This window comes from Balaenoptera musculus, chromosome 10 (assembly GCF_009873245.2).
Source record: "Balaenoptera musculus isolate JJ_BM4_2016_0621 chromosome 10, mBalMus1.pri.v3, whole genome shotgun sequence".
NCBI classification, from domain to species: domain Eukaryota; kingdom Metazoa; phylum Chordata; class Mammalia; order Artiodactyla; family Balaenopteridae; genus Balaenoptera; species Balaenoptera musculus.
Genome location: NC_045794.1, coordinates 186,744 through 211,031, shown reverse-complemented (window position 1 = coordinate 211,031; position 24,288 = coordinate 186,744). Strand labels below are relative to the sequence as shown.

Genomic DNA, 24,288 nt, shown 5'->3' with positions numbered 1-24,288 from the left:
GTTTTAGGAAAGTTTTTTTTTTTTTAACCTGAGCGCACATGCACGTGTGTGTTTTCAAATAGGGTTCCAAAGTAGTGAAGGGAGTATGGAATAAAAAGAAAATACTTTGGTTATCCAGACATTAGTTAAAATCTCTACCCAGAAACTACACACTTTTTACTTGTGCATCACAGCTGGAGGTTCTTGGGAATTGCTTATTTTCAGTCCATTTTCATCCCAGAAAATGCTGCCCATCTTATTATGAATGAAGCCGTTTAGCCAAGGTTAGAATATGCAAGGAGAGAGGGGTGGCAGAGGACACAGGGCTCCGAGAGTGGGGGTGAGGGAGCAAACTCACAGAGCAAACATTGTTTACGACTGCCAGCCAAGCTAATGTGGTCTCTCCGCCTGTTCAAGCAGATTATTACAGTAAGTCCCAAACAATCAAGTCGAGGCAGGGAGGGGCCGACCCAGCCTCCGCTCTGCGGATGGCACGAGGGCAACATTCCACGCAAGGTTCGCCCAGGCCACAGTCTGTGCCAGCTCTTCTGGGAACCCACCAGGCGAGAGTGCTGGACACAGCCAGGCAGCAAGGAGGACAAGCTCTCAACTCAGATTAAAGGCCGAAGCGACTAGGCTTCCAGAGGCGGGCACTACACCAGTTCACGTACAGCCATGTGAGAAGGCATGAGGGAAGCACTGCAAGATGCATTTTTCAATGAAAATAGGGTGCAACCGCACTTGCTGGGAGAGGCACAGGCTGCTGGGTCCTCACACAGCCATCGGAGGATGGGGCGGCCACGCTGCTGGGGGTGGAGCAGTCACTGAGATCACCGTACGATTTACTTCTGACAGTGTCACTGCACCCTCTGAGCTCCTAAACGTTAATATAAACAACAAACATACTATCAGAAGCCATTAAACGGAAATGTCTCACAAGCAGTTGGACTTTTTTTTAAACAATCAATGCACGCTCTGATGTTAACTTCAAGCCAGACTTCCCCGGCTCTCCCTCCCAGGGTGCGACCCCATCTCCACCCTCTCCTCTCCGGAGCGGCGCCCTGGTGCAGGCCTCCACGCTGCCTGCCTGGCTCAGCTGGGACTAAGTCTGAAAACCATCCGGGGGCCTGTGCTCCCTGTCCCTCAGCCACTGAGGGAGACGAAACCGATATTCAGGACACCCTGGCTCCGGTCCCCCCCAAGGCACACCTTGCTGCGAGCCCCTGAGCGGGACAGTCACCTGCTACAGGAAGAGGGGCCTCCCTCATTTACACTCCACGGTTCCCTGAACAAAACAACAGCAAGATTAGCAGGGGAAACTGCTCCCTTCCACCGGACAAGCTACTCTGTGAGGCTCGGACATCAAGGCGTAAAGGGGAGCCCGAGGCTCAGGGGACAGAGGGGCTCCGAGAGAGAAACGGCCCCTCCACACAGGCCTGCCAGCAGCACCAGCGTGCCCCCATCCCACCATGTGCACCCCCAGCCAACCAAGAATGCCGTTCCAGCCCGGCCCACCTCATCAAAGACCACAGAGACCGGAGAAGACAGGGGTGAGAGAGAGAAGAGGCTACACTTAGCTGGCTGACCAAGATAAAGGGATGAAGTGAGTGATAAAGGCCAAGCACCATACGAGCACTTCACTGTCGCTCAGGACGGTGGAAGGTCTGGCCACGAGCCACGCCAGGGCAGGATCAGGGCCGGGGGCAGCTTTCGAGAGAACACAGCTACTTTCTCAGGTCACGGGAAAAGGCAGAAACAGGTCCAGAGGGATACACTGCAATACCCTTATGAAGTTGTTCAAAATCTAGTCTGAAAGTCAGGACAGAAAATCCTCCCTGGTAAAAACAAGGTGTTGATACTAAACGTGAGAAGGAAGAAGTGACAACAGGTGTAAAGGACCCAGGGCAAGTGGCGTCTCAGGCTCCAGGTCTTTTCCTTGGAGGCCCTCTGGCCACCCCGGGACCCTCACCGGCTCTAATCACAGGAGCGCCTTCTACATCTGCACTAGAGTCCCGAAGGCCAGGGAAGGCGTCATTTTCTGTGGTTGGTGGGGGGAACCCCTACTTTTTAAAAGAACAGAAAAAAGGGGAACAAGGCAGCTTGTCTATCATATTAGAAGAGCTGGCACCGCTGGCTTTTTGGCCCTCAGCTCTGCAGCTGGTACGCCTCCTGTGTGAACAAGGGTCCAGGCTGTGTATTTACTGGACAAACAGGACCCAGGGGAGTTTCTTCCATTTAGTGTCAGGAGAGTTGCCTTGTAAATAGGACACATCCTTCTCCACGTGCGTGGCAAAGACCTCTTGGGAAGAGCCTCTGTGAGAACACCTACCCAGAGTCCCAGAGCATCTCAGCACCTGACACACGGAACCATCCTAGTGTCACACATGTGGACACACACACACACCCGGAATTACCAGGGGACACACATCTAAATCCACCAGGCAATTTGGGAGCATCCCTCTTATCTGGAACATACAGTAAAAACCCGTATTTTGTGGTGAGATCTGTCTCTTTCTTGCTTTTAATGAGGGTTGATTTACTTTCTCTTTGTTCCAAAAGCAACACTCTACTTTGAGCCCGGTTATCACAGGAGGACCACATCTGAGCTGAGGGAGCAGTAAGCTGGTTCTTAGAAGCTGCCTATTTTTAGTCTCTGGTCCTTCCTGACCTCTTCCCAAGGGAAGGCCCCTCCCTCTGCCCTCCGGCAAACAGCTCTGCCAGAGCACAGGACACTCATACCAAGTGGGAAGTGGGGGGCTGGAGAGCCCTGATGCTGCCCTCCACACGTCAGACTGCAAAGAGGTGAACGGAGGAGCCTGGAGGAGAAGTGGGAGGGAGGACATTTTTTAAATCTCAAAGAAAGTGGGAGCGGGACTCAGAAGAGAAATACTGTACAAAAGTCGTTTGTCGTCCATCTAGGATGGGAGCACAGCTCTGTGCCACGCAGCTGGACTGGACATCTGTCCTGCGTCTGTCAGGCACGGTAACCTCGCAGCCCACAGCACTGTTGGCAAGCCTGAACCAGCCAAGACAGCCACTCACCCCGCAGAGACCGAGGCCGCCCACCGGCATGACCGCGACTCCCCTGACACGGCCAGCCTTCTCCCTTCACCAAGCAGGGAGTATAGAGGAAAGAGGAAAACACTCGGACACCTGCCTCACTCTGAACTCCAAGATATGTCCTCTTTTCACGAGACTTCACAGTATTTTATACATGTAGCTGTTACAGAATCGCCAACCTGAACTGAAGAGTGAATTCTGCTAATTCCGGTTTTCCACTGACTTACTGTAAAATCGTAAGTATAGGAAGAAGTCTCAATCCCCTCAAGAGTTAAACATTTTTAACTTGACTTGTAACAAGGTTCAAACATAGTAGGTGAAATATGAATAGATCCAATGCATAAGACAAGGTAAACACTCTATTTTAAACCAAGAGCAAAGAAAATGAGGAAAAGAATTTGAAAAAGAATATGTGTGTGTGTATAACTGAATCACTTTGCTGTACACTTGAAACTAACACAACATTGTTAATTAACTGTACTTCAATTTAAAAAATGGGGGAAAAAAAACCCAAACAAGATGACTTAAAAAAAAGAGTAAAGGGGGCTTCTCTGGTGGTGCAGTGGTTAAGAATCCGCCTGCCCTGAATGCAGGGGACACAGGTTCGAACCCTGGGCTGGGAAGATCCCACATGCCATGGAGCAACGAAGCCTGTGTGCCATAACTACTGAGCTTGAACTCTAGAGCCCATGAGCCACAACTACTGAAGCTCGCATGCCACAACTACTGAAGCCCGTGCGCCTAGAGCCCATGCCCCGCAACAACAGAAGCCACCACAGTGAGAAGCCCATGAAGCCCGCGCACCACAATGGAGAGTAGCCCCTGCTCGGTGCAACTAGAGAAACCTCGCGTGCAGCAATGAAGACCCGATGCAGCCAAAAATAAATAAATAAATAAAACTTTAAAAAAAAAAAAAGAGTAAAGGAAGTGACAGTCCAGCTGATAAACTTAACAATTTTCATCTTCAAAGAGCTTGACATCTGTGAATTCACCCACATATGTACACCCCGCCTTGCAGGGGGCACACCAGCAGACAGCAGAACACAACCCGGGCCTCCGCTCCAACACTAAGTACACGCACCGTATCACAGCAGCTCCCAAAGCCGACCTCCAGATGCCTGTACCACCCCACTCCCATCCCACCGCCTGCCCTAGAAGAAGAAATCATTTCGTAACCTGGCAAGTCCCCCCTTCGCCTCCCGGCCCAAAGGAAGGGCAAGAGCTTGGGGGAGGACGCATCCACTGTGTTGCGACAACCTTGCTGACTTTCTAACTGCATTTCTGAGCGCTCCCAGGACAGTTCTTTAGGTCAGCTTCCACCGTTTAGTAGTTCTGTGCATTTGTTTGCAGCAGCATAAACCCTGGGGCGGAGGGGGCAGGGGGGGCACGGTGTTCCAAGGCAGCTGCTCCCCTCACAGCCTCACGCCTCAGCCAGGCAGCATTTGGTGCCAGGCACCTCCCTGAGACTGGTGTTCTTGGGGACACTGAATACAGAAGATAGGGACTTGTCCCCCAGAGCTGAGGGCACATCCTGGAAACCATGAGACCACAAGGGGGGCAGATGGAACATGACCCTTAGAAAGCTGTCTCTATTTCAGCCATTTTATAAAACAGTGGATGTCTCAAAGGCTAGCAAGAATCCAATTAAAGCGCTTTAAAGCTTCTAGCGATTGTTGAGTCCATGAATGCCTTCATTTTGTACCATCTGGCTACCACTTGCTGAGCATTATGTGCCAAACACTGGTGTATGCTTTACCTACATTATTTCATTTTATCTTTAGAACAACATTGTAAGTATGTTGTCACCCTCATTTTAGAGATCAGACCATTAAATTAGGGTTTGAGAGAATAATCAAGGCCGCATACCCACAGCAGGTGAGGGAGCTGGGAGAACTTATCTACCGAGGGTTGGCTGGTTCCAATGCCTATGCCCCTTCCACAAATGTTGCCGCACTCGGTGCATTCAAATTTATTGTGTCTCCTCTTAATTTTCTTGCTCTTTTAGCAGTATATTTTTATGTGCATGCATGTCACATCTCTCATACAATTCCCTACATGCTGACAAATTTTTTAAATGAAGGGTGACTGCCAGTCAACCCACAGATATTGATTAGTGCCTGTTCAGTGCCAAGACTGCATCAGGTACTGCCAAGAGATCAAAAAGAAAAGATAAATTTGCAAAGGGGAGGACAAAATACTGAGACTGTTAACTTCTAACACAAGGTGATAAACAAACACAACAGGAGGCCCGAGAGCAGGTGCTCCTCTGTGTACACCCATCACCCGAGAGCCCTTTTAATGCAGATTCAGATGCCACAGGTCCAGGTGGCGACCTGGGAACAAGCTCCTGAGCAGCAAGGAGCCAAAGGATTTCAAGGGTCTACCTGGGCTGGGGTGCTCTGGAGAAGGTAAAGAAGTGAATCAGAAACAGCCTTTACATTTAGAGGACTGAGTAGAATTGGAGAAGTTTGGGATACAGTGTTGGGAAGAGAGAAAATAGTATTTTAGATGGAGCGAAAAAATTCAGGCAAAGGAGAAGCATGAAACACAGGTCATTCAGGGGATAGCTGTCTGTGTAAAAAAAAGATAAAAATATTCCCAAACTGTATCACTACTTAGGTACCAAGAATTACGAGACTTAATTATCTTGAAGAGCCCTGAGTGGCCTGAGATTAAGTTCGAGGTAGGGAATAACTTCAGTGTGTTGGTCTAATAAAGGGCAACACCCGTGATAAACATCTTGCAGAAGGCAGCCCCAGCTACTCGGCTACTTGGTGCCCCTCCGAGGTTTAAGGCCATGAACTTGGGCGCACACCCAGCCACTAGCCAAAGAATGTTCACGAGATATTTTTAAATACTTGCCATCCCGTAATGACCAGGAAAGGAAATCCCACTGTCAGCTCCACCCTATGTCGACCTCCTAACACGGGTCTCCCAGGAGAAGGGCCAGAACAGTGGTCTCCAACTGTGCCATCTGGTGACGTGGCCCAACTTCCGGGCTGGGTCACTTCCTCTGCTGTCTCAGACCAAGTGGCTCTGCCGGTGCCCAGTAAGCTCCTCAGCAAACAGAAATAAAGACCCAGACGCAGGAGGGGTCACCAGGATGCCCCGACAGTATGCACGCGCTGGGAAGGCAGGGCAGCGCGGCAGGAGCGCAGTGCGCACCACAGGGACGGGGTCTGAACCAGGGCTCATCTCACAGGCCACACAACTGCTCTCAATCCATTTGTACATTTACAAAATGGAAATCACAATCCAAGCCCTACCTACCCTACTATTGCAAATCAATTTCAGCAATGTCTGTGAAATGCTTCTTAAGCTGTGAAGCACTATAAAAAGACAATTCCTTACTCTTAAGGGTCTGAGAGATAGAGAGGCCCTTTATGACACTCTCCCTTTCTTGTCAGCACCCCACTGTCTATATCTGGTATTTAATATCCCTTTCACCAAAGGAAAAACCCAAAGCACAAAGAAGAAACCACAGACCTGTTCAAGGTCAAACACCAAATACGTGTGTTTGGAGGAGTGAAAGCCATGGCTCAAGGTTGCCACGAAGTTAAACATTTTTCTGTCATGGGAAAATAAGAGAGCAACCTCCTAATTTGCCTCTAGAGGTCTGATGTTTTAACCCTTCCTAAAGGTGCCCTGCAGAGTCAAACCACTGGACCCACACTTGTGTGAACCAACCCAAGAGCCTAGGCGGAGCTGACCGAGGGTGGACAGGACTGCAGCACTGACCCGACAGCTCCCTGGACCACACCAGCCGTGCGGGCAAGGCTTCAGCTTCCTTTTCTGTAAAGACAGGCCAGGACTACCTAAGTGATTAGACCTCCTGTAGGCAGCCAGTCCCCAACACCCAGAACAGGTAGAAGCTTCTCTGAAATAGTTAGGTGCTTGGCCCAGCACCTCCAAGACCCATGCACCTCCCTACAGACCCTTTAGACAATTGTGTGTTCTAATTTCCTTAAGGCACCGCTAAGTCCCAGCATCCAGACTAGAAACCTCTGGAGTGAGTGACCAGCTCCGACATGCAAAGGCAGCCTCCTCAAATCTCCCACCACATTCCACTCTCCCAGCCTTTTAAAGTTTGCCACAATTCTAGAATTGAGAAGGCAGACCTAAGCCAACCTGGGTACATTTGGGGGAAGGGAGGGAGGAGTGGAAATAGAAAGAGGATAACATCAAACAACCAATCAGTCACGCTGCAAAAACCCTGAGCTTTTGTGATTTGTCGTTTGAGGAGAGGAGCCCACACAAGGTGGCACGTCCCGCTTGGCAGGTCCCCACTCAGAGCTGAGGAGCACGGCCCCAGCAGAGCACCTGACGAGCGGAAGACAACCATCCGTGTGTGACGTGTATAAGAGCCGGGAAGCCTCAGTTCAACCCCAACTCTGTCCCTTCCCCATCCACGTGGCTCCGCGGGAGTTTCTTAACCTCTGTTTCCTTTTCTGGCCTCAGAGGAGGCTGGAACGTATGTAAAATACCTCTCACAGTGCCAGACACACAGAAAATACTCAATAAAGCCTGGAGATGAGGATGATGCTGGTGGGGACTCTGCCTTCCAGCCTCACGTCAGGAAATTGAATTCGAAAACCTGCATCCAAGAGATCTCACGAATGTGCTATTCTTAGTGGAAAGTAGTCTTGTGACATTTTCCCTCCTCTTTCCTATAGAAGGGAAGTCATCTGTCTCCAGGCACCTCAACCTGATCTGAAGACAGACAAAAACATTCAGCTAACCTTCTATTGTATCCATAAGGCCTGAACCAGACTCCAGTGGAAAAAAATAAGAACGTGACCACCTAAAATAAACTGAACACAAGAACCTCTGACACCAGCCCTCAAAAGCAACTGAGGGGGGACTTCCCTCTTCCCTGGTGGTCCAGTGGTTAAGAATCTGCCTTCAGGGCTTCCCTGGTGGCGCAGTGGTTGAGAATCTGCCTGCCAATGCAGGGGACACGGGTTCGAGCCCTGGTCTGGGAAGATCCCACATGCCGCAGAGCAACTGGGCCCGTGAGCCACAACTACTGAGCCTGCGCGTCTGGAGCCTGTGCTCCGCAACACGAGAGGCCGCGATAGTGAGAGGCCCGAGCACCGCGATGAAGAGTGGCCCCCGCTTGCCACAACTAGAGAAAGCCCTCGCACAGAAACGAAGACCTAACACAGCCAAAAATAAATTAATTAATTAAAAAAAAAAAAAAAAAAAAAAGAATCTGCCTTCCATTGCAGGGGATGCGGGTTCAATCCCTGGTTGGGGAAATAAGATCCCACATGCCGCAGGGCAACTAAGCCCATGCACTGCAACTACTGAGCCCGTGCTCTCCGGAGCCCGAGCACCACAATTAGAGAGAAGCCTGCGTGCTGCAACGAACAGCCCGCGCGCTGCAATGAAAGACCCCGCGTGCCGGCGTGCCTTAACTAACACTTGACGCAGCCAAATAAATAAATTTAAAACAACAACAACAACTAGGGGATGGGGGTGGGGGACACAAAGCAACTCCATGTAAGCCAGGAACACCCTTCCCTGGGAAAGAAGGGAAATAACAGGCACAGCCGGACCCAGGATATGGGTGACCTCCTGAGCCCCAGGCCTCCAATAAGGCACTGTGTCTTAGCTGTCCCAATAACCAGTTATGATGCTGGGAGCAGGGGGCGGGAGGGATCAATATTCCAATAGCCAACAAACAAGAAACCCCTAGTTCTAGTGCTTGAGAAAAAGAAAAATCATTCAAGGAACACTCTGGGGAAGAAGTGTGGTGTTCATACAAAATATCAAGTTAGGAAACTGACTGTGAAAGGTGGTGGGAACTTACCCACTGCTATAAAATAAGCTCCACGACGGTACGGACTTTTCTTTATTTGGCTTGCTGCTATCGTCTCCAGCACCTAGAACCATGCTTGGAACACAGAGGCACTCAGACACTCGCTGAATGAACGAAATAAAGAGGAAGCAGCAGCTATGTGACATGGTTAAGGGCACAGGCCATGAGTCAAACAGAATCAGATTCAAATCCTGGTTTTGTTACTTAAGTCTCAACCTCTCGGAGAGACAAGCACTGGACAGGGACTGGCAGCTGCAGCCCCATATTCCACCCTAACCCTAACCCTAACCCCTAACCTCTAACCCCTAACCTTAACCCTAACCCTAACCCCATTCCACCCTAACCCTAACCCCAACCCTAACCCTTAACCCTAACCCCTAACCCCAACCCTAACCCCTAACCCCAACCCTAACCCCTAACCCTAACCCTAACCCCTACCCCAACCCTAACCCCTAACCCTAACCCCATTCCACCCTAACCCTAACCCTAACCCAACCCTAACCCTAACCCCAACCCTAACCCCATTCCACCCTAACCCTAATCCTAACCCCTAACCCTAACCCTACCCTAACCCTAACCCTAACCCTAACCCCATTCCACCCTAACCCATGCCACAGTGTGTCTGCTCCGCCCCCGCCCCCTCTCTATCCCTGCGTTCCTGTGGAAGACATGCCCACCCACCCCTCTCTACAGGGAGCCTTCCTTCTGTCCTGTACAGCCAGGGATTAGCAGGCAGACCAGCACTGGGAGAAGCTAGTACAGCAGAAACAGACGGCATCTAAAAAGGCGCCCAGCTGAGAACCAACCGAAATCTAAGAGCCAAGACAGCCTCCTACGCTCACTCACACAGTGATTCCCACCTATCAGCATCCCATAATATGCTAGTTTGATTTTTACAAATTAACACTTTCTCAAGCTGCTGAGAGCACCGTTTTCTAAGATGAACCCCACAATTCTCTTGACAGCTCAACGCAAATCTGCTACGCATCTCAATGTGTCAGGGACAATTTCCTAGACAACTTCAGCCAGGGGTGGGAGGTGGAAATACATCTCCTGCCCGAAAAGTCCCCAGCTGACGTCACAGAGCTGCTGAGGATTTCAAGTGGAAAAGATCTGAGAGAACTCTAATTAACTCACTGAGCTGAGCATAGGATCCAGGTTTCCTGAGGACTTGGGTCCAGAGAATTTAGGAATTTCAGATTTTTAGTCATAAGCCCAAACCTTGGACCATTAGGTGGTATTTGTGGATGTGTACGTGCAAGGCGGAAGAAATAAGCAGGAAGACGGACTCCTGAGTGTGTCCTCTGTGACCCTGACATCCTAGGAGACACAGCCGCAGAGGGACACACACATCAGCTTCTCACTGTACTGACGTCGCACCCACTCCTCCAAGGACCTGCAACGGTGAGTGACACAGCGAAGCCAAGAGGGGTCGCACATCACGATCACAGCTTCTAAACAAAACAGGGTTCGGGGAGGGGAGGGGAGGAAGAGTCCCGAGATGTAAGAACAGCAACCTCCCAGGTGTGCCCAGGCCTGAGCTGCCACTGCTGCCAACTAAGACGTCACCTCCAGAAATACATGCCCCTCTTACCCACCAGGATGCCAACTGACTCCTGCAACTGGATTATCATTCAGCTGGAAGGAGAGACGCAAGGACAGCCAGTCAGTATCCACAGAAAGAATCACTGTCCCTCCGGACGTCTGCAGGAAGCAGGGCACACTCATGTGAGACATGCCAGCTACAGCAAAGAGCTCAGACACACTCACTGTAGCAAGCCTTCTTTCTTAGCAACAGAACCCCAACTTGATCAGGGCCAGCAATGGTACAAAACCACACTTCCCAGCCTCCCTTGAAGCTAGCTGTGACCATGTTTTCTAAGTGCTGGCTAATGAGATATAAGCAGAGGTGTGTGAGCCTTCCAGAAAGACTCCTTTAAGGGAGTTGTCTTACATGGGAGAGCAACTTTTTGTCTTTCTCTTCATTTCCTCTGTTTCGTGTTTTTCGTGGAAACAGAAATATGATGGCTGGAGCTCCAGCAGCCATGTCTGACCACCAGGTAACCTAAAGGATGGAAATCATGTGCCAGGGCAGTGGAGTTAGGTCAGTTAAACTCTCACCTGTCAACCCATGGAGTGGACCACATGCTGCAGCTAATAGGGCCAGAACTTCTATCTTTTTAGACAGAAGGAGGCAACGTCCTGATGACCATGGTAACGGCTACTGGCTGAGCCTCCGACCTCTAGGCCTCTTTACATAATGGAGAAAACCTTCTTTCATGTTTAAGTCATATTTTGCAATTCCCAGCAGTTTTGAAACTAACCCTAATGGATACACTAACCTTTATTTACTAAGGGAAGCTCTGAAGGAGACAGAACTGTGCACAGTCTTGCAAGGAGAACAGGACAGACTCCAACGGGGCCACTTACACAGAACGGCTTTGGCTGGACTTTCCTAAGTGGTAAGCCCTGCTACTAAAAAAGAGCAGAGCTTTTCTCGGAGTTAAGAGGAAGGAAGGTTCATCCCCAAGCAACTAAATATTCCACGTTACCCATAACTGAACTCTCAGGATAAACCGACCCAGGGAGGTGGCATGATTTGACCTCTTGGGTGATATTCACCTACAGATTTTCATCACCAATTAAAATTATGCAAACCCCATGACCCTCAACTTCTAACACTTTTAGGCCAGCTCATCTACTACCACCTCCTGCAGAAAAGCCCCGCCAACGCAGAGCCAGCAGACCTCTAACCCTTCTGTCCATTAACTCACCAACTAGCACACACCCTTACTCGGGTTAGGTGCTCAGTCCACGTGGTGTTATGTTCCCCAAAATGCAAACGCTTAACAGTCAGAGACAACAAGGGCTAGAGGCAGTTATAGAAGAAGGAAAGTGTCCTCCCCGCAAAGGTGCCTCCCCTGCTGGCCCAACCTCACCCTCTTCTCCCGTTAAAGATGGAGCAGACGCACTCCTCTGCCCCAAAGCCAAGGTCAAGTTGAACTGTCCATCCGTGGAGAGGACCATACCACCAACACGTTGCGACCAGCAGGGCCAGAACGGACCATGAGAAGGGGGCTTAGGTGGTGGTGGCCCTGGCCCTACGGCCCATTTTGCACCATGCGTGATTTACAATGACTGCCTACCCTTTGGAGAAGGGAGGAGAGGGCAGGATGGTTTTTGCAAGTATTAGGTAGGTTAAGGAAATAAATTCCCCCCTGGTAGGGATGGAATCCTTCTAGGACAGAAAAACAAACATAGATCAATAAAGGGAGGAAAAACCCTGCAAAGAGTATAGAAAAAAAGAAAATTAACTTCATGTAAGACAGACCTCATAAGGACAGTTTACAGGAAATGGACTCATTTGACATGAAAATGAAAAAACTCAGGACACCTTCCCTGCCTTCAAGACCCACTAGTATTCCAGTGTCTAGAAGTGTACTTTGTATGCAAAAGAGCATTTACTATTTGTTGACTGATTAGCAAAAGGCAGCTGGCAATCCTCTCTGAGCCTCACAGGAAAAGATGAAAAGAAGATGTGCACAAAGAGCAGCAGACCGGCTCCAGGTAAGTGGTCCTCATGTCCAGGGTAGAGATGGTCCGGGCAGCTCGCGGCCCCCCCGCCCTACCCTGTGCAGCATGGTCAGTTCCATCCTTACTCCTACAGAGGCTTATCGGCCCTCCTTCCCTGCCTTCCCACTATGCTGTCTGTCGTTACTTCATCATTTGCTTCTCACTAGGCAGTGAGCCCACTGTGCGGGGCGGGGGGATGCATGTCTTATTCAGTGTGTGTGTGTCTGCACACTGTGGGCCCCAGAGCCTGGCTCCTAGAACATAATGGATGCAGAACAAATGGATGAGAATGAAGCCAACAAGTATTTGCTGTTCACTCCCCACGTGCCTAGCACTGGGGACCAGAGTGAATAAGACAAACACTCCTGTCCTCAAGGAGCTTTCATTCTAGTGGGGGAGACAGCAGGCAAGCAAACGCCCACTTTGCTTAGAGGGAAACACGCGCTGCGGAGGAAAAACGCAGTGTGGGAGAAGAACGGGAGGTGCTGGCTGGGGAGGGTGGCTGCTGTCACCCAGACTGGTCTGGGATTACCTGCAAGGGAACAGCACGCAAGACTGGAGGTGGGATAGTGCCGCCAGGGGACAACAGACTGTGTGGGACCTTGCAGGCCACTGTGAGGACCACTGGCTGCTGACAATACATCTAGGGGTGCAAGGGGGGGAGCAGGGAAACCGGTTTGGTGGTTACTGCAAAAATCCAGGGGATGGATGACTGTGACTTGGCTAAAGCGGTATCACTATAGGTTGTGGTCAGATTCCGGATCAAAATACAAAAGTGGAGTTCACAGAATTTGCTAATGGATAAAATATGAGGTATGAGAATAAGAGAGCCTGAGGAGCTGAAAAGATAAATAAAGAACAAATACAGGGCTTCCCTGGTGGCGCAGTGGTTGAGAATCTGCCTGCCAATGCAGGGGACACGGGTTCGAGCCCTGGCCTGGGAAGATCCCACATGCCGCGGAGCAACTAGGCCTGTGAGCCATAACTACTGAGCCTGCGCGTCTGGAGCCTGTGCTCCGCAACAAGAAAGGCCGCGATAGTGAGAGGCCCGCGCACCGCGATGAAGAGTGGCCCCCGCTTGCCGCAGCTAGAGGAAGCCCTCGCACAGAAACGAAGACCCAACACTGCCCCCCCAAAAATAATAAATAAATAAATAAATAATAATTAAAATAAAAAAAGAACAAATACATAAACCTCCTTCCTGCTGGGTCCCACTGGCAGCCCACGCACAGACGAAGTAAGCCCTTGGCCAACTCGCTGCGCAGGAGCGTCACACCTGGCGAAGCTGGTCCCCTGGCAGAGGCCCTCCCCCACGCTCGAGAGCTGACCCTGGATCCAGCCTCTCACCCCACCCCCACTTTGCTTCCTACACCCTTGGCCCCGTGACCCTTTGCTAAGTAGATGGGCACATGGTCTCACACCCACAGAATCTGCTCCTTTATCAACCATGAACAGGTCCAGAACAGCTCAGTGGAGCTCCTGATAAAGAGAAGGTCTACATCCTTAGCACGTTCCCCAACTGCTAGAGTCTCTTCCCCACACTTTGTGCCACTTAAGGAGGCAGTATCACCTCCAACACAGAGGAGGCGGCCCAGACTTGGGGGTGGAGGTGGGAGAACGGAGACAAGAAGGGGAAAACAAGAGAGCAGCCGCTGGAGGGTCTGCACCCCAAATGCCCCCTCAGGCTGTGCCTGTCCTCAGCTATTCAAGAGCATCTCCTGCTCAAGGGAAGGCCTCCATCCCCACCCACACGTGCCATCACCACCATCACCAAATCACCCATCTAGACCTACTCCTCTCCTCTTCCACCCCACTTTCCAAAGAGCAAAAGGGTACTTGGCATTTCCATGAGATTCACCTTTAAAAACATACTGTTTGGGGTTTCTTTTCCTAGCCAAATCCATACAATCTTGTCCTGAACATTCAGCCTGAGACAGACAATAAGACATACAGAAAAAAGAATTCAAAATGGGGCAAAGGTAGGGAAGTGCTTCTTACTGATTATTTTCTAGGCCAATGACTGTAAGATCATGGTAAGCGTGTCAATCAAGTGTTTGCTGACTGCTCACAAAGTGGCCAACATACGATGACCCCGGAAGAGACACGCAGACAAGACAGCATTCCCACCCTCAAGAAGCATACAATCCAATTAAGGAAGAAACTACTGCAGGCACGAGAGCAAACAAGCAAATGCTTCCTATACTGCGTGGCCAGGCTATCGGAGTAAGGATGGTTAGGATCTGGGTGAGCAGAGAAGAGACAGAGGAGGCACAGGCAAGGCTAGAGGCAGCACTCAGCAGAGCGCATGCAGGGGACTGGGAGCGTGGTGACAACTGCCCTGTGGGCTTCCAAAGCCAGGTACGACAGCTGATGGGGGCCTTGCAGCGAGCAGCCCAGCCTTCAAAGCAGGATGGCTTGGCCACAGCCAGGAGGGTGGTACCAAGGAGGATGGAACTGCAGCCAGGCAATGTCCAGGAGGCCTGGACAGTCACTTGGGCATAAAATGAAGGGGGAAGAGACTAGAACTATAGCAATGGGAACCGGAATCTAAAAAGGGAAAGTCCTTACAATACTGAGCACCAATTATGGCAGGTGTAGTTTTAGACATTGGAGATAAGCGATTTCCAAAGACGTTTTGAAGAAAGAAATAACAAAGTGGATTAGCTATAGAGGGTATACAAACCAACTGCTGACTTTATTTACTACCTGCATTCTGTTCAAGGGTGGAAAGGCTAATAAATACTTTATATCCCAATCAGTGGCTTAATTTTATCTACAACTTTCTTAGACACAGAATGCTTAAAGGAAGACTCTGTTAGGGACACACACACACGTGAGATGAAATGACAGCCATCTTTAGTCCTTCATGGAATTATTTTGCTTCCCTGTGTTTTACATAAATATGGATGAAAAGATCTGAAAATTCCTAACTATCTCCCAAGCAGTAAAGCAAGACCACTGTTAACATGTAACGGGCCTACATCACCATTCCTTACCCTGCCACGGCCAAGCACACCTTCCTTCTGCGGGAGCCTGAGGAGGTGACGACAACGGGCGGGGGCTCGAAGTACCTCTGACCCCCCCGGGCACTGAGGAAGGCTTTTCACTCATCTGAGCCCTCTCTCACCCTCTAAGTGCCCCACAAGCCCCAGGGGTCACGACAAACCTGGCACACAGGCTCTGCTGAAGACACGGCCACATGCACTGGGAGCCGTGAAAGCTTCTTCTGCCACCTCCCACCCTAACCCACACTCCAAAATGCCACAGACTGAGCATCAGCCTCCCAGGGAACATGCTCAGGCTCCAGACAACTGAGCAGCCAGCTGAGGGTCAGGTACCTAGGGGTGTATTTAAGGATGTGGCCCCTCTCCGCTGCATTTATAACACAGGGCAATTCTGAGCCCCTCACAGACTCTTCAGTGCAATGGCAATGACGACCAAGGTGCTCACAGAGACGCCCTTCTATGCGTCCCCAAGGCAAAGGCAGGTTGGTTTCCTAAGCCCAAGCCACAGGACATTGTAAGTGGAGTATATTCAAAGCAGTACACTACTGAGCTGGAATCCCGTGTCCTCACAAGGATGAAGAAGGAGCCAGTCGTTACCCAAAACCCGCCTCTCCTCCTCAGCCCCAGTGCGAGAACCAAGGAGGGCAAAGCTGGAGCAAGGCCAGTCTGCTGTATCACTCTGCCACTCTGGTCTGCAGCAGCCAGCCCTGCTCCGACAGGCTGTCCTCCTGTACATCCTTCTGATGCACTTTGATCTTGCACGGTTGAGGCCAAATATGCACAAGCCCAGTCTTCTGGCGATTCACAAAGTAACTGCTAACGGAGGATACTGCTCCAGGTAAGACACCACTGCCCTCAAACGAGGCTTCTTCTGTTTGATCACCTGCCCACGGGGCTAATGCGTGCATCTGGGTTTTGTCCACCATCTCTGCACATGGCACACGTCCATACTTATTACCAACCGTAATGGGGGGCAGGGGAGTCAAAGGGATTAGCTCCACAAGACTTTGACCCTACCTGAGATGAAAGTCTTAAAACCAGACTCACGCCTCTGCCAGCCGTCACCCACCTCAACACCGTCCCAGCCTACACCAGAATCCTACAGACACCCAGGTTGTGTGGACAGGGAATTGGATCCACAAATAAACTGTCCCTTTAAAGATCCACAGCAACTTAAAAGCAGCTGGTTTCTGGTATGAACCAGTCCTCAGAAAGCAACTCTCACTTCATCTACAAAGGACAAGGTCCAACAATTTGACTTTTGTTTAAAAAAAATAAAATAAAAGGAAAGAATTGCTCCACACAGATAAATTCAAGACTCAGACACAACTGCTGGTTCAAGAACAGGGCTTGAGGGCTTTCAAAGCAGCCAGAAGGCTGCTGAGTTCGACTGTCCTGCTAAAGCTAAACGTGGCTGGTTGAGGTCTGGGTCGAGGGGAAGGGAAACAGTCCTGAACAGAAAGGTCCCGCCTGCAGGGGCACAAAGCAGGCGCAGAGCTCACTGTGGGGCCTCTGCACTGCCCATGCCCAGGGCAGATCCAGCAGAGCTGATCTTGCCCATACAGGCAGGTATCTGCTGCCCTGCCCTGCAGTAGCAAGTCCTCCAACAGAGGCAACTGTGTGGCCAGAGGAAATCCAGACTTCTCTCTCCTCTCCCTCTCTCCCCATCTTTGTTTAAAAGAGAAGGGGAGGGACTTCCCTTCCCTGGTCGTCCAGTGGGTAAGACTCCGCGCTCCCAATGCAGGGGGCCCGGGTTCCATCCCTGGACCGGCAACTGGATCCCAAAAGCCACAACCAAGAGTCTGCATGCTGCAGCTAAGAATCCCACATGCTGCAATGAAGATCCCGTGTGCCGCAAATAAGACCCGGAGGAGCCAAAATAAATAAATAAATAAATACTTTTTTTTAAAAAAAAGAGACGGGGAATACTTCTGTGCCTAAGAAGTGTTGCGACTGCAAGAGTCCTATATCAAAAAACAATGACTGAAGACTTCCCTGGTGTTCTCAGAATCTGCCCTGCCAATGCAGGGGACGCAGGTTCGAGCCCTGGCCCAGGAAGATCCCACATGCCACGGAGCAACTAAGCCTGTGTGCCACAACTACTGAGCCTGCGCTCTAGAGCCCGTGAGCCAGAAGTACTGAGCTCATGAGCCACAAATACTGAAGCCCACGCGCCTAGAGCCCATGCTCCTCAGCAAGAGAGGCCACCGCAATGAGAAGCCCACGCCCCACAACGAAGACTCAACGCAGCCAAAAATTAAAAATATAAATAAATAAATTTATTTTAAAAACAAAACAAAACAAAACAATGACTGAGACACTGCTTTGGGAAAGATCTCCAGTATTCTCCTTACTTGCTGCAAGTAATAAATCCTTCCTTCTCCCAAAAAAAAAAAAGAAAAGAAAAGAAAAGAAAACAATGGCTGACTTTTTAAAGGATTTCAGTAATACCCGGGATCTCTAAAAGATCCTGAAATTGGCACAAGATGGTTATAATTTCAGTGCTTAAGAGAAGCTCTGAAGTCACATCATTTCCACACAGCGATCAGAGGTAGTTTCTTACCATATAGTTGGGAGGCTTTATTTTTTGGTCTCCTGCCTCAAAGAAAGTCCCTACTCCAAACCAAGTACTGTGATGGTGGTAATAATGATACTATCAAAAATATCAGCTGCAATTTATTAATCACATTACCACACACCAGGCATGTTTAAGAGCCAGCTACCTATCTTTCCTCATTTAATTCTCCTTGTGAGGTAGGTACAATTTTTAGGCTGATTTTATAGATAAGAAAAAGGAGACACAGAAAAGTTAAGTAACTTGCCCAAAGTCACACAGCGAATGATATAGCTGGCACTTAACCCCAGGAAGTCTGGAACCACTAGACTAAACAGCCTCTGTACTTACATCTGCTAGATCTTCATCCTGAAACAACCCTGTGAGTCATCATAGGGTTATCTGCAAATTACAGATGGGGGAAAAAAAGAATGAAGAAAGGTCAGATAATTCGTCCAGCTAGTAAGCTACAGGGACAGACAGGGTCAGGAATCGGATCCAGGTCTCTGACCTCCACGTTCTACACTCTTCACTTCTCCACACTCCAGGGCGGCTTGATCAGCCAACACGGGACCTCTGTACAGATGGTTGTTCCCAGGACCAGAAGAGGTGACACTAGGTCCCAAGGGCATACAGGCAGGGAAGAATTAAGAACCATCATGCCATGAGGAATCTGCCATCTGCTGCCCACTTCGTGGCTCTTAAACAGGATTTACCCTGTCATGTCCTGCTCAAAAACCTACAGACTTATTATCCCTCATCATGTCTCCTGTGTAATTTCAAGTCCCTCTGGCTTGAGTTACCCGATCTCATCTCCCACTTTCCCCAAGAAACCCAGCCCTCCCTCCAGTTTGGCGACCCCACTCCACCCCACCCCAGGGCACATCCCTCTCACTCGGACGTGGCTCACGCGGTTCCCAGCACCTGAATCCGCTCGTGCTCATCTCCCTGCCATGTTTCAGAGCCCCTCACCACCCCCAGCCCTTCCTGAGCACCTCCGCCTCTGGGCGCCTTCGCAGTTCCAAACAATTTCATACTTACTCATATCCAAGCAGTATTGTTTGCCATTGTTTCTGTTTCCCAAAGGAAAATTCCTTAGGGGAACAACCATGCAGGATCTCAGGAGGCACAGACAGCAGAAGGCTTCCGCGCACAGGCTTGGGAGTCAGAGAGATTGGATCCTGACTGCCACGCGCTCAGCCATCCAATTCCTAGTTGGCACACCTGTAAAATGGAGGTGAAAATAGTACCTACTTCACAGGGTATTTCTAAGAAGTAAATGAGAGAATGCATCTCTACAGCGTTTTCCACAATGCCTGGTAAAAATGCTCAATAACTAATTAACTCAATGGTAACACACCGGGCCCCAGCCCTGCCTAATGTTTGCTGAGTGTGCAGCTGGAGCACGACAGGCAGCTGCGTTAAGTGACGGAAGACTACTGAAGGCTGAGCACTACGTGTAACAACTCGACAGAAGAAGAAAAGCAAGAGGGAGCGCAAGGAAGTAAAATAATAGAGTGGAACAGGGAAAACAGGATCTAAGAACTCAACCAAATCTGAAAACACTTCCTGGGCACTGACTATGAGCAAGCACACCAAGGGGCACAGAGGGTGTGTAAGACAAAGGTCCCACACTCATGGGGCTTAGGATCCAGCTAAGCACTTAAGACAACACACAAAATAACTAAAAACACAAAAAAGTACATAACTGCAAAATGAATGGTACAGCCAGGGGTTTCCAGCTTTTTTCAGTTATAACTCCTTTTTACCATCAACTATTTCTTTTTTGATCATTATGTGATATATGGCATTCCTTATAATACCTTGTTGATTTGAAAAAAATGCCTAACAATAAAAGAAATCTACTACGAATTCAACATTTTCCAATGAATTTGTATTTTGTCAATCACAACAGCATCTACGTGCACTGCAGAAAAGGCAGAACATATATATTCGCGATGTCATTAACTCAAGCTATGACGTTTGATGAATCTACTCAATAGATCCACAAGACTGGCCGATGGGCAGTACACACACACACACACACACACACACACAGTCTCTGCCCAAAGCATGGTGAATCACTGGCAGAGAATCCTACTGACAACAGTAGTTCAGAAGCAAGTAGAGACTAGATGACAAAGTTCTAACAGATTCAACTCAATAAACACTTAGCTAACTTAACTACAACAAACAGTTAACTATTATAATGAAAGAGATCCTGGAGGACGGGTGGGATGAAGCTGGGCGGAGGGAAGGGGGAACGTGACCGGCGTGTGCAAACCCGAGCCTGGAGTCTCCTCTGCAGGCACGCTGGGGGGAGGACGGGACCGTGACCTGGGCACAAACTCAACCCACCGTCCGGAAGGGACACAGCTGCTCAAAAGACGAGTACTGCAGATGCCAGGAGCTCCTGTGTGAAGAGCACGGGCTCCAGAGTCCACGGATCTGGACTTGAATCTGGGACCCACCCCCACTGGGCCTCGGTCGGTGAAGGAAGGCTTCTGAAGCCCCATCTCCCTGCTGTAAAACAGAGACCAACACTATCTGCCTCATAAGAAGATAAGGATTTTGAGGTGAGGCTAAAATAAGTAACCATGGTGAAGTGAGCCCGCGGTGTCCCAGGGAGCAGATAGTGCCGCGGTGCCCACGACCATACCACAGGGAGTGCCAAGGTGAGACTGAGTGCAGCATTCCTCAAACAGATTTGACCACAAAGCAGTTTTAAGTTAAAATTTACAGAAGGAATCAGTAAAGGAGCGCAAGAGGTATGAGGTACACTTAGATTAGCATGGGACGACAAATAAGAAAACACCTAAGGATCCAAACTATGAATTCAACATTTTAGATAATTCTTTCAATTATTTTATTAATTTATTATGTATTTTATTAATCACAAATCGAATCAAAAGGTCTCATGGGTAAATGAACTGTTGCAAAAATGACTAGTTTTTAAAAGGTTTATAAATAAAATCCTCCCCCCTACCAAAAAATTGAGTAAAATTCAATCATCTTATTAAGAATATGTTTTGCTTTTCTCCAGACCCCTTTTAACAGTCCGTGGAACACAGTTCAGGAAGCACTACCTCAGAGTGGGGTGCAGTGCTGAAATAGAGGACAAGATAAATAGGAACGAGGAAGACACAACAAATAAAATATTATTCTACACTTCTATGAACACTGATAAATTGTATGGCTTAGACAGCTGGACTTGGTACCTCTTCTCACCACCCCCAATTTAAGGACCATGAAAACACCTGTTGTATGCCAGGAATGCTACAGGCATTAGGGGATAGGACTTCTCAGGATAGAGGAGGGGAGGAAAAGGCAGTGAAGGGAAAATTATCAAATTCTGCTTCTGAATTTGGCCTTTTAAAAATTTATTTATTTATTTATTTATTTATATTTATTTTTGGCTGTGTTGGGTCTTCGTTTCTGTGCGAGGGCTTTCTCTAGTTGCAGCAAGCGGGGGGCCACTCTTCATCACGGTGCGTGGGCCTCTCACTGTCGCGGCCTCTCTTGTTGCAGAGCACAGGCTCCAGACGCGCAGGCTCAGCAGTTGCGGCTCACGGGCCTAGTTGCTCCGCGGCATGTGGGATCTTCCCAGACCAGGGCTCAAAACCGTGTCCCCTGCATTGGCAGGCAGATTCTCAACCACTGCGCCACCAGGGAAGCCCCTGGCCTTTTTTTTAATTTGGATTTTTTTAAAATGTATGTATATTATTACTATAGAAATCAGATGCTTTTTCAGAAGTGAAAACTAAAGCTTAAAAACAAGGAAGACAACGTGCCACTGTAGTGAACGGACACAATTCTGATTGCAGAGGGCCTTTATCTGTCCCCCAAAGGGAGCTCCGACCAGTGTGGCCTGGGGTAGAGAATGGAGACCCCCGTGTGGGCTCCACGCCAGCGAACTGCTCCTCAAGGACTCAGAACCAGGCCCAACTCCATCCGACAATGAGCAGGAGAGCCGCCCTCTCCTGGAAGGCAGCTGGAGATGCCATGGAACTGGGGCCCGGTCACACAGCCGCTCTGCACACCAAGGCCAGTCCCTCAGAGCGGCGTTTCTGTGCAGTCCGGGCCACTGTGCCAGGAGGGCGGGCGAGGCGGCCCAGGGACTTTCCGTCTGCGAATCCTGGCAGCCCGAGCAGCCGCAGAAGGCAAACCCAGGGCAGAGAAGAGGACCAAAGGAAAGTCTGATTAATAATTACACTCTGAGTTTACACAGCACTTCTTTCTTCCCTGATGAGCTTGAAGTGTTTTGGAGACATTACTTCACCAGGGCCTTCAGGTTCTTTATTTAAGACAGTCTCCAGCACACGGGAAAGCTGAATTTAAGTCCACTTTAAAAGATTAGGAAGAGCACACATACCCACACCAATCTGCCCGAGGGGAATCGGCAGAGCGATGAGGCTCCAAGCTCCCGTTCTCCTCGCTGTTCTGGCCAGTAGCATAAGGTTGCTTCTCAAAAATGATTCTGAGAGTTTAGGAAAAACTGAGTATCCCACAGGTCCCAAAATAAGCGTCTAGAATTACACAGAACAGAATAATAATCCTGCCTTACCCACAGCACAGATCAAGGGCCCAAGTTGCCTTAAATCATTTCTAAGACAAGCCAAAAAAGGCATAAAGGAGAGAGGGAAATGGAAGGAAGAAAGAGGAAAGGAAAAAAGCTCATGTGTTGTGCCGAGATCAAAGTAGTTTCCATTTGTATCTCAAGAGAGGGGCACTGGTTGGTTCCATAGGCCTGTCTACTGCAAGCCAACCAGAGCACTATAATCTACAGGATAAATCGCTAGTCATTTTACATTTCTTTCTTGTCTCTCAAAAAAAATACATCTGTTTCTATAAGAATACTCAGTCATTTAGCATTTATTGTGAGTCTACCAAATACCAGGCATCATGCTGGGTCTGAGTACAGAAGTGAACAAAACGTCTCCTATGCTGGATGGAAATGCAGTGGTGGACACAGCCATCAGGACAAAAATGTCAACACAAACAGAAAAACAAGTTCATACTTACATACCGTGAAGAGGTCTGAGGGGGAGAGAAGAGCAGAAGGTAAGAGGAAATTACACAAGGGACCCTTGGCTGGGGTGGTCAGGAAGGCCGCAGGAGCAAAGTGCTGTCTCGCCTGAGGCGGAGGGTGGAGCTGAGGGAAGGCGGGAGCTTCCTGCAGGGGCAGGAGGAGGCACAGGTGCACGGCCATCAGGTGAGAACAGACGTGGGCCTTCCAGGAACTCTGGGTTTAAAGGTCACTGGGAGAGGAAGAAGAGGACAGCAGGGCAGGCGAGGCCACATCATGGAAAGCCAGGCTTGGCATCTTAAGGAAAGTGGATTTAAGGACCTTGCTTCTTCCTGTGTCCCTCATAGCTCTCGGGCCAATGCCTTCCTCATGGCAGACACCAAGAGAACACACGCTTCATTCAAATATAAACCACTGACCATTTAACAAGCAATGCAATGACTTAAAACCTTCGCCCTCAAGAATCTTACAGAAAAAAAACAAAAAAAAACAGACCACCCCTCCACCCCAAATGACAAATGTTCTCGAGACAACAAGAAAAATATCCTGAGACAGTATCTAATTAAATGCCAAATGAAATGTTCAAGTCGTATGTCGTTCCCTGGAAGGGGGGTAATTTTAGGCCACAGTAGTGATGACAGGTTTCCCAGAGAGGGTAGGACTGCAAGTGGAAACTGAAGTTCGGGGAGAATTTAGCTAAGCCACCTGGGAGGATGCTCCAGGAGCACAGAACAGGGTAAACTCAAGTGCACAAGCAGAAACGAGCAAGGCCTGTTTGAGAAAAATACACACAAAGGGACATCTGGGCCCGTCCTGGACACCCGCACAGCAGTCCAGCCCAGAAGCCTCTCCAGGCCGGCTGGCCCAGCCTCAGGGCCTTGCAGGGGACAACAGGAAGGTACCCACCGGTCAGGCCCCGGCTGGTCTCCTGCCTGGCACACTCTGGGTGAGCGGCCTGGAAAGGAGTGTGAGTGAGACTGTCTGCCCCAGGAGGAGACAGACAGGCAGGGGCTACAGATCTCATTCACTGGGATAAAAAATTCAATGCCAAGAAGGAGGGTGAGAAGAGGAAAAATCCAAGTTGTTGTAGAATTACGCAACTGAAATTCCATGCATAAGCCAGGAAATTCAAAGGTCACAGTTCCCACAGCAACTGTAACCTGAGCCGCCGGCTGTGTAGTCTTTGGCTCCGCCGGGCCCAAGGGGAAGCACCCTACCGTGCTCAGGGCTCAGTCAGTGCCCGGTGCTTGGCCTCCAGACCGCACCGCCA

General features: G+C 49.5%; 1 protein-coding gene across 1 annotated transcript in view; it reads right to left on the bottom strand.

Annotated features, from left to right (window-relative positions):
* The window catches only part of MICAL3 (microtubule associated monooxygenase, calponin and LIM domain containing 3), a 155,130-nt gene extending 131,895 nt beyond the window's left edge, over positions 1 to 23,235 (bottom strand). The window contains exons 1-4 of the mRNA XM_036865641.1: positions 23,015 to 23,235; positions 19,034 to 19,216; positions 18,344 to 18,394; positions 721 to 856 (exon numbers count right to left, since the gene is read on the bottom strand). The gene's annotated coding sequence lies outside the window, so the exon portion shown is untranslated. The remainder of the gene's footprint in view (positions 1 to 720; positions 857 to 18,343; positions 18,395 to 19,033; positions 19,217 to 23,014) is intronic.
* Between the last annotated feature and the right edge of the window lie 1,053 nt (positions 23,236 to 24,288).